The 17958-nt window shown below is 36.9% G+C and overlaps 1 protein-coding gene across 13 annotated transcripts in view; it reads right to left on the bottom strand.

Moving 5' to 3' along the window:
* Positions 1 to 17958, bottom strand: part of FAM19A2 (family with sequence similarity 19 member A2, C-C motif chemokine like) — a 180620-nt gene that overhangs the window by 54759 nt on the left and 107903 nt on the right. Inside the window, exon 1 of one of the 13 annotated variants that reach the window (XR_003530130.1) lies at positions 5158 to 5221. The exons of the other annotated variants lie outside the window; for them this stretch is intronic. The gene's annotated coding sequence lies outside the window, so the exon portion shown is untranslated. Of the gene's footprint in view, positions 1 to 5157; positions 5222 to 17958 lie in introns of those variants that run through there. 13 annotated transcript variants of the gene reach the window in all.

Below are 17958 nucleotides of genomic sequence, written 5' to 3'. Positions count from 1 at the left end.
AAACAGCTCTGCACGATGATCATGTTTCTGCTGATAGGTCAATAGGACAATGATGTCTATTTCAAACCACTTATACCAGAAAAGCTGAAAATTTGATCACTTGAACAAAATTGTTGCTGTGGAACTAGGTTGCCTTTCTGAGCAGAAAAAATGCATTGCTTCAGTACGGTTGCACATTTGTTTCCTATTACATTCATAAGAAACTAAAGAAATTCAAGCACATCTGTTTTGCTCTGTTCATGTACAATGACATCTTGGGCAATCATAACTCCAGGAAATGTAGACTGCTCTAATACAGAATTAACCAGTAGTGTGTTCAAAGTCCCAAATAATTTTCCATTCCTTTAAAACAATTCCTTTCCTCTGAACAAATTTCTTTCTAATAGAACACCATGTGCTGAAAAGGCAACACACATGCCAAAACTCCAGTCATGATTTCCAGACTTGAAACCAGACCACTTCACCCAAATCTGCCAGTCTTGCTCTCCAGGAGATTGATAAGATCTTGCTAAGTTCCTCTAAGTTTCCACATCAGGCTCTGTGTAAGAAAACACAATTACTCAAATTAAGAACCCACTGAAAAGTGCACCAAACCCTTTTAAACCTGAATTCAAAGCAACAAAGAACTCAGCATTCTTTGACAGAAGTAACACATCTACAGTGTGTTTTCCAGAGGTTCAGATAGCAAAAGGAGAGAGGAGTAAGCAAGTACCGCAGCTAGGATGGTGCACGTGCCTCTCAAAGCCTGACTGATTAATAATCACAGGGGAAGTCATAGTGTGCTGTGAACCACACCAAGCTCTGCCTTCTTGCACTGATTCCAGTGACTTTGGAGTGTAAACTGCATATTCATCATTAGCTCCAGGTTTATGAAACACTCAAAGCTAAAGGGAAATACATTATTTGCCACTGTAAATAAGAACAAAAAAAATGAAATTGGAATGCATATTCAGCATATGCTCTTTCACAGCTATCTCTGTGAAAAGAATATGAATTAACTCTTTCACTCTGGATTCTCATACTGCACCTGTTATGCTGCTGGTTCCAAGTCATCTCTCATTAAAATCAAATCTTTCTTCCTCACCTACATGGCACTGCTCAAAATCCAGTGGGATTTGCACCATTAAAGCAAGGTTGACTCTAACACAGTTTCTTCCTCTATTCTGCTGATGCCAGATTCACTCACTGTGCTGCGTGACTGGCAGCAAATGCACATCAGAAAATACAAATGTAGAAGGAAAAACAGGAGCAGCAAGGGAAAGAGAGAAAACCAGCCTATCTGCCTGTGAACAGCAGCCCCTCAGGAAGGATGGCAGAGAGAAGATACAAACCTCTGCACGCAGCCCAGCACACCCAAGAGGAGTAAGCCAGGTCTGTGTGAGAAAAGAATGTTTTCTGCAAAGTAAGGGAAGGGTTTCAGCTTTAATATTGAAAATCTGGACTCAGTGCCATTGCCAGGTTTTCCAATCATGAGAAAAACAATACCCCATTTTTGTACCACAAGCCTATTACATTATTCTGCGCTAGTTATCTGTGGTATTCACCTTTAGAAGGACAAAAATCTAAACTTTTTCTAATAGTAGTCCCATAATAGGCATAATTAACAGAAAAGTCAGTGCAAGTAGCAGTTCTAGCTTGAGACTAATGGTTCAGAGGCCACCAGCAGAAGCACCAAAAAAAATCTGAGCAGATAAAGCATTCATAACATACAGCAGCTCAAACAGAAAAAGCTGGAAGATTATGTTAAGCTTCAAACTAATTATGCTGCATAATCCTAGACCTAGACCTGTAGTTGTGTACATTGTCTGCTCACAATGGTCAATCCAAGGACAGACGAGAGGCTGCATAAGCACAAACAAGGTATGAAGCACCCTGTTCTCAGCAGTCCTGATACACACAGGGGCCACACTGTAGCAATACAGGGCTAGAAATAAAAAATTAAGGGTTTGTACTACAAGAAGCTGAGTGGTTGGGATGCAGGCACTTCATCAGCAAAGCAGGCCACTAGCTAGTAATGAAGGAGAGGCCATAAGATATGCTCAGTATCTGAGTGCATGCATTATCACCTGGGCTCAGAAACTCTGATACTGGTTATTTTTTGTGCATTTGCAAAACAGCCCATGATATAGCACTGAGTAGACACTGAAACTAGATATCATTTGACCTCAGCTCTGAAACATAACTATTGGTTTCTTGCAACCCTGATCCATGTCAAGCAAGCGTATCCAGGAAATAAAATTGAGTCCATTACAGTACTGTTATTACGCTAACATAACTGGCTGTGTTAGAATAAATGAGCTCTAAAATGAGGTCTACTTTTGCTAGAGGTGATGCAGAGCTCCACAGACAAACTATAGCTATTAACCTGAATGGTTTTCACTTTGAGACATTTTTGTCTTCTATTTACCTTTCTTTCTGCAGAACCTCTCTCTCACTATGATCCATACAGCATTCAATAATGCCACATAAGCCAAAGTTGATCCAAATGGAGAATGGCCATGCTGTAGAAAAGCCTACATTTAAAAATCCATTTTACACAAAAATACAAGCTTTGTGCATAACAAAAATTTCTTTCAGTTTCAAACCCCAGCATACTGGAAATAAACTCAAGGAATTCTCAGCACTTTCACACAGAAGAGGACATGAAAGGTTGCCGTGTTTGAGTTCAATTCTCAATGTGCTTTGAGGCAAGGAAAAAAGAAAGATAGCTCCTTTTTTGGTTCAGGGACTTATTCAAAATATAACAAAAAGATGTCACCCACATAATTCAGACAGGCAGTGGCTGAGTGTGAGATGGCTCTGCTGTGCCCAGTTCTTCACTAACACCATAACACATAGAATAAATTCATAGGATTTGTTGCTTTTCCTCCCTAAGACTCCTTTTCCCTGAAGCACACTTCATGAGACCACCACCAATCTGGTATCATGTACTCAAGAACAGACTGTTTTGGTGATTACTGACAAAAAACTGTAGGAGTTTTTTCTCAGGGTGAAATCACATGTGATCCTGCAGAGAAGGTCCACGAGTTGCCATGTCAGCAGAAATCCTTCGCCTCGGCCTCTGTGGCTCAAGAGCGGCAAACTGTGAATATACTCCTAGGTTGCACGGGCTCTCCTCATGACTGCTCCACCTCACTGTCAGCTCCCTCTCAACAGCAGATGTGTATTTTCAATGTAGCATCCATAAGCTTTTGAGTTTCTACTTCCTTCCTTCTTTGCTTCTGGGCTTGAGATCAGTCACCTTTCCAACAGTACAGAATTAGAGGAGAATCACATGGGAACTACCTTATATCGTACGGCCAATGCTAAATTGCCTTGCTTTCTGATTTTAGGTGAAGTGCAAACACATGTAAGGAGAAAAAAAACTGTAAGGAAATAATAGCTTTCATTCTTCCTTTAAAAGCTTATATACAAATAAAATTCTCATCTGTTCCTAGGAGTAACTGCATTTTTCTCTGTTGGTCCTTATCTTTCTTTTCTTTACAAACATCAGCTTCTGTGAAGCTGTTCAAAATTCATTCATTCCTGCTTTACATATTTGGAAACTTTCACTGTCAGTAATATCCATTTTCCTTTTGCAAACACATACACCCTGTGAATGCAAGTGTTCATAAAGAGGCGCAGAAGCCTATTTCTCTACTGGATCATGACAAAATGCTTGAGACAAAAACTTGACAGAAAATTAGTCCCACATCCCCTTACTTTTCTTTTTATGACAAATATTTTATTTGCTACTTCAGAGAAAGCCTAAATGAGTAGTAGAAATCACTTGAGACCCCAAGTCTCTTGTACAGAAATAATGCAGCCAGTTAAATTATGTTCTGTACTGTGTTGAATCTTACATTAGTTATTAGTTGTGTTAGTTTCTACATCCCACAGAATGCAGGTATTTGCAGTTTTATTTAGCCTTTCCTGTGTAGGCTAGTGCAGATTTAAAAATGCCCCTCTGGTGAATAAGGTCACTTTGCAAAAGTAACACCGACGTGACCCCTGTGCATTTGCATATATATAAATTCCCTCTGTGACATTCCTGTCATGTTTGCTCAGTGAACAAGTAATTTGCCACTCTTGTTACTTCAGGTACAAGGTAGCTTGTGAAAATCAATCTCCCTTCTGCTTCATACATCACAGCCTATAACAGACACAAAAAAAAGGTCACTTAGATTCCGAAATGAGGCGGAGGGACAAACACGGACCTGTTCTCACAAGCTACTTTCTTTGATCAAGGTTGGCAAGGAAAGAAAGACAACAGGCATTTAGCCTAGCAAAGCATGCCAGTCTCAAGTAGGAGACACATAGGAAATCTGCATGCAAAGCAAAAGGGGTCAGTTTTGTTGGTTCTTTTTTCCAAAAATTGTTGTTTACTAGTGTGAATCTTTCAATAGCCAGAATAAGTACCAAGAGAGAGTTTAGCCCCACTATTGAGAAATATTCAGAAACAGTTAAAGCACTGTAGGCAGACCAGTACAGTTATGTTGCCACTGTTCCTTTCAGCTGAAGTTTAACAGTGGAAGCAGATTGAAGAATTTTAGGCTTTAATGCTGTAAAGAGGGCTTTTGAAAGGCTACTGTGCTAAGACTTAAGACACTGAGGCAAATGAAATCTTCTTGCCAAAAGTATTTAAGTATATGATTGATATGCATGCCCACGCTTGTCTTCTATTTAAATCAGTGTAACTTAAGCACATACTTAAATTTTAGCACATACTTTGCCAGAAATATATGTATGTAACATGAGTTCTTGAAAACTGACTATTGAGTGAGCTTTTATAAGAAGAGACAGTTTCAAGAAAAGAAAATGTCTCAAGTATCTGGAAAATACAAAGTTATGGAATATATGAAAACATGCAACAAACTAAAAACCATTCTTATTTACGTTCTTCAATTAGTTTCCCAGTAGAGGGAAACTGTAGACAGATGCACATACAGGTAATTACATTTGCCAACAGTCTCACAGCACTTGGATGTGAAATTTACATATATATTATTGTTTCCAGAATCTGATAAGCATGAATGCTCAAATTATCAGAGGTATAAAATACTTTAGCCACCTAGCTGCATTCCATCTCCCAGCTAGAAACACTGAGAGATGGTGGAGAAAACTTATTTCTTCCAAAAGAGTATGTATGGTTGTGATGATATCACCTTGAAAACTTACATGAAACCAATAAATGGTCTTCCCTCTAAACTGCTATCAGTGTTAATCTCCCCTGTTTCCAGATTAACCCAGTTCTTTGTAGACACAGTTGATTGTAATTTTCACCTTCATTAATTTTCCAATGCAATACCTAACTGAAAGCAATAAAGAAAACAAAGAAAGAGTAAACAAGAAATGCACAGCCCTCCTAGCCAGTTTCAACTCAAACAATACAGAAGTATTTAACTGTGTATATATTAAATTTCTTGGTCTTTTCATTAAGACCAGCAAAAGAGTGTCCACCTGAAGAATATTGATGCTGACACATTACTCAGTACAGAGAAAGAAAATGTCATTAATTTTTTGGGGGGTTAGATTCTATACTTCTACGTATTTATGAAAATAATAACAGTAATAATCTAGCATTAGATGAACACATGCCATTCATTGTGGTTTTAAGTGTTAACATAAAACATTACAGAATATTTAAACATCTAAGATATTCTAATATCTTTAATCTGCCCAGTGATGTCCTACACCCTTGTGAAATAAATTCTGACTGTTAAGTGTTCAGAATTAGAGGGTACTTAGGTTTCAAGTTTCATCATTCCCTCTGATATTATTATGCCACTTTAAGCTATTTCTCTCCCAGTTTCTATGCTTAAGGGAGCTTTAAGTTGCAGGGGGTACTAGCTATTCACTTAATCATCACGGCAGTAGTATTTGCTTATATCTTATATGTGATCCTCCTGCAGATGATTATTTTCTTTATTCATATCTCACTAAAAAATCAAAAGCTTAACTTGAAAAAAAGGATAACTGTGCAGTGGGCTTTGAACAAAAAGTCTCACTGAGACCTGAATCACTAGGTGTACTGTGATTTCATAAAGGTCACTGCGGTTGCAGAAATAAGCCTCCAAATCCATCAAGGCACAAAAAGCATCAAATATTAGTGGAGAATGGCAACTGAAGTGCCCATATTTAATAGCAAGGATGAAAATTATCTGGACAAGTGTAAACCTAATATTCTGACCTCTTCAGTTCGTAAGAGTTTTGGAGGCTTTGAAGAAAAAAGATAGATTATAGACAGGGAAGTAAATAGAATATAAGATAAACTGTAGCAGTGTTACCAAGGGTAGCTTGTGCCAGACTAACTTGACAGCTTTTTTGATAACTGATTTTCCAGACAAAGAAATGAAGTAGATATAATTTGTCTGGATTTAGATAAAGCATTTTCTACTCAGCAGAGGTATGCCCGCACAGGCACATGAAGAAAATATGAATCTTCATAGAAAAGTAAAATGGCTTTTCTCTATATACACAGGGTTTTATCAAATATTAGCGGGTTTTTGGCCCTGTTATGTTATCTAATCTTTTGCATAGACTATAATAACTAATGCTATATTGAGAATCATCCAATATGCCACACAATTTTGACTTTCAGTCTCTGCTCCCTTGTCAGTGTTCTGAAACAGTAAGAAATTATTAATACCAGCTCAAACTGAAAAACAAATATAGTATTCCTGTGATGGCTTGCTAGGAATGAATTCAAGTCAGGCCAGGATTTGCCTTGTGATAGCTGAAGTATCTATGTGGCACCCAGTCTTCCTTGAAAAATCAAATCAATTTCTCATCCCCTTTTCAAATATCCTCTTTTGAAGGGTAGCAGCAGCTATGTAAGGGTCATATCCTGATTTTCATCCGAGTCTACTTCAAGAAATAATGCACTCTCCTTGGCATGTATTATGCCAGTCTTGCAATGGCATTTTAATATGGCGAGGAGCTCATTAAATAGCCAGTCATAACCAGCACTTCTTAAAAGTCTATACCCAGCTTCCTGCTGCATGATATGTAGCTTGAGATTTGTAGGTAGAGTACAGCAGGAGAATAAATGACAAAACAAATCAATAAATAGTGTGTTGATCCTCTAGTGCCCTGAATCAGAGACTCTTACAAGGTGCGCGTATGCTTGCATTTCAGTTTGAAGCTGATCTTCACTTTTCAAACAAATTTTCATGTTGCTCCATTTATTATGATCTGGATCACATCATGTAACGATTCTGGAATGATTCACAGCAAATTAATCCCTTTTAGATGAAAATAAAGCAGAAGATGAGCCTAAGAGTGCACCTAATGCACTCCAACAGTTTAGGGGTGTTCAGTTCTAGGGACAAGGGCTAGTCAAAAAAACCCTTCTTCTCCACTAAATTAATATAATGTGGACATCATGCCCTCAGCAACAGCAGTTTGGGTCTACAAAATCACTTCTGTAGGGATAAACTGTTTGTTAATGTAGATGCAGGCCTATAATCTCATGAGGAAGGAGATAATTATTATAATTATTTTATACTTGGATAAGATGCCTTTTTGTGATTAATCTGAAAAGCCTTTTCAGATCCTCAGCAAATCTCAACAGCATGTTAAAAGGGACCTGTCACTCAGGAAGCCCTTAAACAAGTTTGGATCTGCATTTAGGGCCATTATTCCTACTGTGACACCACAGCAAAGGGAAAAGACAGCTTGTGTACCAAAGTCAAGGAACAGTTACCTGCAGTACATCCCCCTAATTTAGTGCACAGAGTACAGAATAAATTACTTCAAATTACCCAGTGAATTGTTCCTTTTTGTGAAACAGAAAAAAACCTTGTCTTTCAATGTAGAAAATTTTTTTCTGTCTTTTTTTTCACAGTGAGTATTGCCTAATCTACAAGCAACTCTACTGTTGAAGGAAAGTACAACTCATTGTAAAACTGTCAAACTGGATGCTTTACTGACTCCATACCTGCCATTCTCAGCCATTAGATTATTGACAGTGTTTCCCCGGTCTGGTAGCCAAGCTACCAATAATGACACCTCTAAGATGAGTAGGTTGACCCTTTCAGGCGAATAACAGAAAATTACGAGCCAAAAGGGAAAGCCTAAGAAATTGTTGACTGGCAGTGGGACAGACACTGGCCAGCAAAGACCTGCCCTGCTCACCCCACTACATTTCCTGGCCCAGAGGGAAGGCAGTGCCTTCATGCCATCCTGGCAGACAGGACTTGAGCTAAGGATTGAGCCTAAGTACACTTCAATTGACTTTATCAAAAAAAAAATAAAGGTCATATTCATAATTAGATCAAAATTCTTTTACTCCAACCTAGCAATGTAAAATGTCCTTAAATCAGAAGTTATTAAACTAAATCTGAATCGAGATGGTTTTGTTCCCTAATACGTATTTGGCCCAGAAAATCCTCAGATGTTACCATATTTACAACAGGTTTAATTATTTCTAAAAAAAATCTGCATTTGCATTCTCATGCATGCTTAGTGGAACAAAAAAAATTATTTACTTTCATTTGTATATTATTATTAAAGAGGTCTATGTTCATTATATTTTCATAACAACTGCATTAACAGTACCAGTATTAGACACAAAGATATTCAGAATTTCATGCATCTTGTTTCTAAATCTGGGGTTACAGCCAGTGTTTGTAGTATTTATGATTAAAGAGAGGCCTTTTCTTTTTACCCCCATTCTTCATTTTATAATGATTAATTGGAACTGTCTTGGAACTTGACCAAGTAATGCTATTTTGCTGCCAGTAACAATCTGAATTTGGTAACATACAAGAGCAGTACAGTCCACTATGATTATTTTAGTGCTGTCTTAGAAAGGTTTTTTATGTGTCTCTTACAATAAGAGCATTACTTTCTAAACGTGTAAGACCTGAAAGGGGTATTTAGGTAACAAACAGAATTAGCTAGTACAACACACAGGAAAAGCCATAAATGAAAGATAACAGAAAATTACCCAAACTACTAAAGAAAAATGGTGAGGTAGAAGGGTTTAGAATGCTGTTTCACACAAATCATGACTTAATTTTAATAAAGGAGCATTACACTTTACAAGAAGACAGATATAATACAATACATACATTACTTACTAAGAAAAAAAATCATAATATTCCCATAACATTTCAGTCATAAATATAGATATTGCACTGCCATCACCATCAAAGGAAATGATTATGCATTTGCCAGACTTGTAGGAAATTATATGCATGATACTGAGATCAGCAGTTCATTATATGCTGCTTTAATTTTGGAAAATCACCACAGCTTTCGAAATTTGAAAAGAAAAAACACAGTCTAAGCCGACATGTACTTCCTTCTGCATCAGTTAGTTTTATTTCATTTTAATGAAGCTGCCTTGCGCTTCCCACAATCCATGCCAGTGAAAGGTGAAAACTCTTCTTACAACACCGATGCAAGAAAGGATGTTTTCTGGTTTTATATTGCTCCTTGCATAATCTGCAGTTGCTATTGCTAACAATGGGCCTCCAATTCAGTGCCCTGTTGCACAATGAAGTAAGCACAGCTCCCCCAGTGTTTCTCTAAGTCTTTAATAATTGGCGTTTCTCTGAAAGCTCCCAAAGTCCAATAATTAGATAAGAACTTCAATTTTAATTATCCTTCACAGTTTCATAAAAAAAGTGATTTCTAAAGGCAATAAAAGGATTTATTTCCATGTATTAAAGCCTTGAGAAAAGATGAACCTAAATTTCTCGACAATCAGATTTGGCAAGTATTGCCACATTTTTGATTTTGAAATAATCAGTGGAGTTTACATATTTATGCTTCTTCAATAGAAAAAGGAGGACCAAAATTTATTTGAAAGAAAGTGTCTAAAGGACATTTCTTTGCACACTCAATGAGACCAGTGTTCTACAATCGTATGTTTCCATTGTACTTCACCTAAGACAACATAGAGCTGATGAACCTGAATTACATGCTATGACCTCAAAGTTTAGCAGTCACCTCAAATTCGTCATCATATCAACTGCAAGATGCGCAAAGTATTTACACAAGCATACAATGGAATGCAGTGGGAAAGAAACTCACCCAAAATGTATTGTTTCCATAAATATAAACCACTATATATTTGCAGTGCAGTGCAAACCAGATTAAACTCATCAAATACCAATTCCTTGTTCAGCTATACTGAAAATCTTTTACATGAGGTAAAAGATAAACGGGATATTTCTCACGATGGTTGTAATTCAGAAATACTCATCTACAGGCTATATAAGAAAACAAAAAGTTAGTCTCTGAGCCTCAGTATAATTTTTTTTTCTATTTTGGTCTGTTCTTCTAAGTATTATCTTTGTCAAATACCATTTAAAACTGAAAATGCTATGTTTTATTATTGTTGTCTTCTAGCTTGAGTGATGACAATAGGTATACATACATTAATGATCAGAAAAGTAGGCAATACAGAAGAGAATTTTAGTTCAAACTAACTTAAAAAATACACTAACTCTACTTTTCAACTTGGAAAATGCATTAGAAGAGGGATGGAATTTGTTTACTTATAGCAAAAGGAATGTTCTATAGTTCACTTGCTGAGAAAATACTGTTTCATTGATTAAAAATTATACAGAAATTTGCACTGAGATCACATAGGAAGCTGTGAGAAGGAAAAAAATAAATCAAACTAAATAAACAAAAATCAGTCACCCAGAATATGGAAAATCCAGATTAAGGTCCCTGAAGGTAGATAAAGGAATGCATACTTTCATCTCCAGAAAAATATCCAGGGTAATAACTAAGTACTGTCAATATGGGTTAAATATTCAACTTTTATGGGTTAATATTTCAACTTTTATGCAAATACCTTGACTTCATTTTATTCTTAAATTGAACAAAGATAGGGTATTTACAACAAATCTTTGAATGGACCATAATGGTTGATGCATATGTTTATAATTTCTCTGAAATTATAAATACATATTTTATAGAGAGCACTTTGGTTTTAGGAAATGGAATCACTGCTTTTGATTGTGCGATCAAGTGTCAGAGTACTATTAGTATAAATTGAAAACACACCCAGTGACTACAAGCCTGTTGCCTTGTTATGAAATTTGCAACACTTCATGAGATGAGAGAAAAATTATTGCCCCGAAGGCTACATAGAACCTACATGGCAGATACACACACTGAAGATTCAAAATAAGCACCCCAAAATTACTTGGAAGTTTATTCCACTGGAAGTAGCTCTTTTAATAAAGGTTATTACAGATATAGTTGAGCTTCATGTCTGTGACTTCCTATTCACAGTACATCAACAACATGGAAGCAGTTCATTTTAAAATATCTATATTTTCAGCATGTCTTCACTAAAGTAGGCTGATACTATGTTTGTAAATAGCTGTATTTTTAAGACATTTGGCTCAGCTAAACTGAAGAGCTAAGCATGGAGTAATCCCTAAAACACTAAAGAAAACATCTCTAAGATATGAGAACTGTAGTTGATTGTGGGCAACAAAGTAATTTCTGAATCAAATGAGAAAATGCAGATTATCTCTAAAAATATGGGACATTATCAGCAGACTTATTCAGTTCAGTAGTTGACACACTTGATTATGATTTGCAACAGCATTTTGACCACAAAGGTTGCCACTCTCTCCCATACAAGTCAAAGTCAGAGATTGGATCTCAGCGTCACATCAGAATTTGTTACGTCAGAGGAAAGGTAGACTCCAAATGTAGACACATCTAGCACTCCAGAGGCTGTAGAAGCATATTTTAAGGGCTGAACATCCAGAAGAAAAACTGAGTTTATCAACAGATTCCCCCATCTTCTTCTCCGTGAGACATAAGAGTGTCACACCACCAGAAAGGAGCAGGAGCTTAGAATTGGCAAGGACACCTTCAGGCAGACTTGTTCAGAACACTTAAGCACACGACACGAAGTTGAACTATGTACAAGTAACCTTTGCCCCACTAAACATAGCAACCAAACATTATCCAGGAAAGAAAAGGTACTAAAGCGAATTTGGAAACAGTTTGCAAGCACAATGCTGGAATGGCAGCTGCAGCCTCAACCATTCTCTAGTCTGCTTTTAGTAGACAACAAAACTAAAACATAGTTTTAAGCACATAAGTTGGGAGTCACTAGTTCTAACTAAAACATTTTAAAGATTAAATATCTAAATGTCTACATCTCTCTTAGACTTGATGGAAGGGAAAAGAGAGATTCCAGAGGTGGTTTACAGCCGCTTAACACAGGTACCTAAGGGCTGCTAAATCATCTCAGGAATTGCAAGTTTCCCTCCATTCATTATAAAAGGAATTAAAGAAGTTAGTCTAGACAGACAGATCTGCCTTTTTAAGGTCGGATGAGATGAAGCTCACCCCTGGAGTCCTTTACTTATCCAGTAAGAATATATTAAACACCCCATGATTTCCTCTTTTCCCGTGGTTATGACAACTATCTCCTCCTGGTAGGAGCAGCAGCAACTAACTGTATACCTACACCAGCTACTGAAGTGTACTTGTTTGAAAGCATTATGTTCACTGTATTCTTCTGCTGTACAGAGTTCTCCATTGAAATTATTCTTGATAGAATACCCCGAGGAACTGACTCTGGAAATTGAACACCCAAATGAGACTTAGAAGCAAGTTTATTCCTCAACACCATTTTCCAGAATATCTGAAGTCCTGACCTATCCTTAAAAGGTATTGTATATTTGTTAGTTTTCCTTTATTACTGTAAAGACCAGAAATGACATTTCACCCATCAAAAGCTGTGATGTCATTATTCCAAGAACTGGAACACCAGTCTTCTAAGTCCTTGTGCAGGCCTTAATCTCTGTAAGATCAGAGGACTGCTAAAATTTCTGCAGTTGTTGCTGTGCTCTAAAAGCAATCAAAAAGCTCTAAAAACAAAAACCAGAAAAACAATCTAAATAAAAGAGTCCATATTATACAGACTTATGTATTTTACAGCTTTTTAAAGACTTGAAATAGAAAAATTTGCTTTTCTACTCAGAATTTAACTCCTATTGCTTTAAAATTCATCGCTAAATGAGGGTGTTTGACGAGTATCAAGAGTTTTGTTTTACCTAGTAACCAGATGGCAATTCTTTGTCTGAGGTTTGGTGTTGTTTAGCTGGATTTTATTTTTTGTTATTAATAGGTATGGCAAACATTGTATCCTGCTACTACTATATTTTAGCATAATTGCCAAGTTCACAACAGACTCACTGCTTTTCCCAAGCAGATGGTGGAAGCTGATTTTAAAACTGCAGCGAGACTTCTTTTCCAAAATGCCTCCATAGCTTTATGAAGTCTAATTGCTGTTCAGTATGCACACTGAATAACAGCTCATGAGCATGTCTGCAGTTAGAGGCCAAATACGCAAGGTGTTGAGTGCTCTAGCCTAGAACCCTGCCTTGGGACAACTTTTTGTACCTAAATCTCAGCACATTTCAGTTTCTGTGGGACTGGAGCTACACCTTCAGTTCCTGGGAGACATAAGGTCTTAATAAACACTGGTGTCCATTTTGGACTTTATTATTTGCCCTTTTGTTATATATCTATGCTTTTATTAGGTTTAAATACGAGCACTTTACAGCTATACGTGTCAGAAAGGCATACAATAAAAACTAATTTTTAAATTAATTCTGCCAAGCTAAATCTACAGGTGCTGAAAAATGAAGAGTGACCTAAAAGAATGGTTTAAAATTGAAGAGTTTACATGAATTCAACTTGGCAAATAAATATGAAAAAGAACAGTAGGTGACATAAGTCAGAAATGTAGGTCCAAATATCTCCCATCAGTCTCTGAAGTTCACATCTGGATCTGAACACAAACCCCATGCCTCACCAATCATTATTAACTGTAAAGTAATCTTCTAGAATAACTTGTGTGTTAATAACAAAAAAAACCTAAAAAGCAATAAAACCACCTCTTGCCAATCCAAATATAGCACAGGAATACAGCTAGAGACATGAGCTGGAACAGCCTGTCTGACCTGACATGACCCCAGAGCTCTGTCCCCCAGCAAAGTGAGCTGCTGCCACCCCACCCAGGCATGGCAGCTCTCAGCCAAGGCTACAGCAGTAGCTATAGCCCACAAACTGTGCTCTGCTGGAAAAGAATTGCCAGAAGCAAAGTGCACGCTCCCAACAGCCTCCTTAACCTCCCCTTACCTCAAAGGACCTGGCCCATTTATTTTACAAGAGAAAGTATTACATGCAATTGTTTCAAATAAATGCAACCCTATTCACACAGAAACCATATATAAATGTCCATTGGTTGTTAAAAAATCATTCCAGAAAACAAGAGCTATAACAGATAGTGTCCAAGTAATATGAAATCCTACCAACAACTGAACCATCAAATTAACAGGTCACTGATAATAATTTGGATCTTCAAATACTGCAAAATATTATTCATTTGTACACTGAAAGTCTGATTCCTTACATTGTTGCACAAAGATTAGGAAGGAATAAATATAATGGATTAATGAATAATATGAGAGAATGAATAGCATGCATTAAGCTATGGGAAGATAATGATGTGCCATTAAATAGACCAGCTATTACGTTTCCTAATTTCAATACTGTAGTTAAAAAAGAGCAAATAGGGCAAAAAGAAGGAGTGAAAGAAATGTAATGTTGCATAAAGACCTTATGTGTATACTCCTTCACAATTTAATCTGATTAACAAGAAGTAATAATTTTCAGCTCAGCACTACTTACAAAAAAACTTAGTCTTCATCTTATATAAGATTTTGCATAAAATGCTTTTCAGCCTCAAGATAGCTAACAAGTTAGCTATTAGAGAGCCTGCCTAATTTCATGGCACAAAGTAGGGCTTATCACACATTTCCCATCTAGATTGTATTATGAAAAATTGTATCCAGTCATTGCTGGGTTTGACTGACTGGAACTCAACATGGTGGGAATAAAATGAACATTCTTTTTCAAATGTAAGAAGAAAGAATGTTCTCATTAAAATGATTTGGTGATATGACTTAAAACAATTTATTTAATCTTCACCCTTTTTATGTAACTATCTTTCAACTGAGAATTTTTAAAATTATCATTTAAAATAGATTTTTGAAGTATAATGAGATGCTCTGTCAGATGGGAAGACAAATTAAAAGTGCAATTCACACATAGCAGCATCGCCACCATGGAGCTACTAATCTTTTGCACAATGCTCACAGTCAAATGTACTCCAGTCTCTGTAGGGCACGTGATTATAGACTTGCAGGGAGACTGGGATTTAAATTATTCATCAATGCGGATTTCCTTTTGCAGAAAAATTAGTGTGCCACATAAATAGCAAAGCTGTTAATTCTTGGCCTTTTGCAATTTAACTGCCTGGTAATAGCATCTGTTATTACCAGTTAGTTTCCCTACCAGTTACAATAGCAATATTCTGTCAAACTGAAAGCTATATACAAAAATAATGCAGAAGACAGAACATCCTCATGGCCAATAAATGTCCAGAATGCATTAGGTCCTATAAATGTAAACAGCCATGCATAAGTCTGCCAGGAGACCTAATGAATGCCAGATTACGGCCACAACCTTTATGTCCAGAAAACAATGCCATCTCAGCTACAGCACGCCTTTACATATGAACATCCAGAGGGAACAGGATATCAAAATAATTTGCCTGAAAAGACTTGCAGTTTTCAAAACTGTCAGGTATGGATTTCAAGTGAAGTGCTATGTGACTTCATCCACCTATTAACCACAGAACACTACAAGCCCATTATTTATAAAGTCAAACTGCATTGACATCTAAATGGTATTATTAAACTTTCACAACAGTGGTCCCTGTCCAATTTGGGCAGCAGAGGAGGGCAGAGTTTGTGACATGGTAGTTCTTTCAGCATTTCAGTGGAGCAATACCAGAAGTTGGTTTCTTCTATATTTGAGGGAACTGCCACAAAATTTCCAACCTACGGGATACATTTAAATAAGCAGTTCCTAGCAGCTTCATTGAAGGTATTCACTGGGCACAAAGTTAAGCAGATGCCTAAAGTCTGGCCATTATGAAAAAAAAGGTAAAACAAATTAGTGAAAGGACTGTACTGGTTCCTTCCTAAGTGCCTAGAATGGTTCTTTGGACTTGCGGCTGGCTCAAAAATTATAATCAACAAGAAATTATAAAAAATGAAAGGCTTCCCAGAAAAACAATTTTGACAGTTGCATTCACAGATATTCACAGGTTATTATGAGCTGAAAGTGACCCACAAGGATCCTCAAGTGCAATTCCTAAATGAATGGCTGTATGGGGATTGAACCCACGACCTTGGCAGCATTATCACCACGCTCAAAGCAACTAAGCCAACATCAAAAAAAAGCAAATATCCTTGATTTTAACATGCAATTGAATTTACTGCTTCTGCTTTTGGAATGAAACATTCAAAAGCAAGAACTAGTATCACAGAGTAAAACATCAGACTCAGCAAAATCTAGGTGAAATGCCAAAATTAAAATTAGAGAAAAAAATAATCAAAGACACCACCTAAATAATTGAGTGCAAAGAAATGCATGCAGGTTCATACTAAGCAAAGATACACCCTCTCCAGTTCAAAATGTGAAATCCTCACCTCCGTAGCCTGAACAGAAAACAAAACCATATCTTCTGCCTAGACTTCAGTTACACAGAAATCAAAGCTGTCCATAGTGTGACACAACATGGAAATTTGTTCATTATGTCAGATTTCAGTTCACAGCTCTGAGATTTTGTATGACAATATTTTGGTCTCATAGGACAAATTGTATTCTCATCTTCAGTGTTGTTCTTTAGGTACATAACTCTGAGATGGAACTACAATGGGTGTGGACCATTCCTATGTTTGCCCAATAAACCTGAACATTTCAGTTAGTCTTGATCATTCTCTCCTGGAAGTCCAAAACCACTAACATCCAAAAAACTTAGGGAACACGTTGCATTATTTCCAGAAATGCAGTTATACTAGTCAGCCTCCTCTCCTGCCATCTGAAGGACAATCAGAGAATATGCAGACCACCCAGGACTCCTTTCCCTTTCTCACAGCTATCAATGGAGGCAATCTGGCATGTAAAATTTTGTGTTTCCCACAGTAATGATCACAATACAAATGCCTGCAGCTCAAGAAGATCTGCCTAAAGGAGCTGAAAATATAATTTGGGACACAAACCAGATACTTTGAGAGAGAGATTTTGCTTACTTCCACATTGCTTTTCTTAATTGTTGACTTCTTTACTTTTGCAAATATATTCAGCATAATGAAGAAGGATGCATTTTACTCCATAAGAATAAGGTTGATCTTATTCACTAAACGAGTAAACATCACTGATTCTACTGTGACAAAATCTATGAGGACTGAGTTGCCACCACCAGCAAATTCTACAGACTGAGACACTCCCTCCAGGAATATACACCTGAACCTAATACAAGAAAAATGCAATGAAATATTTTTCCAAGTTTTTAGGTCAGATTAAGAAATACATCAGGTTTCACTATTTAGAAGAGGTTCACTTGCTACTACAAACAATTCTGTTTTTTTCAAGAACAGTATTTGACTAATTGACCTTCCCTCTTACTCACTGACAGAAGCAATGCAAAGTAGCACCCACATGGAAATGAGTCCTGGTTCATCATTATTTTATGATAATTTGAAACACTGACTGATGCAGATGCAGTTTATTTTTCACTTGGGTTTCAGGTGAGAAATTATGCATTTTATTTCACCAGTGTGTATGAACTGGAAATTTGATTCTGAAATTATTATGAGGAAAAAACAATTCATAGAGTCATAGAATGGTTTGGGTTGGAAGGGACCGTCAAGATCACCTAATTCCAAACTCTAGATCACCCTTCCAAAACATCTTCCACCAGAGCAGTTTGCTCCAAGCCCCATCCAGCCTGGCCTTGAACACTTGCAGAGGTAGGGCATCCACCACTTGTCTGTACAATCTATTGCAGAGCCTCATCACCCTCACAGTAAATAATTTCTTCCTAATATCCAATTTAAACCTACTCTCTGTGAG

The sequence above is a fragment of the Corapipo altera genome, unplaced genomic scaffold (assembly GCF_003945725.1).
Source record: "Corapipo altera isolate COAL_440 unplaced genomic scaffold, ASM394572v1 1, whole genome shotgun sequence".
Classification (NCBI taxonomy): Eukaryota; Metazoa; Chordata; class Aves; order Passeriformes; family Pipridae; genus Corapipo; species Corapipo altera.
This window is presented reverse-complemented; position numbering and strand designations above follow the sequence as displayed.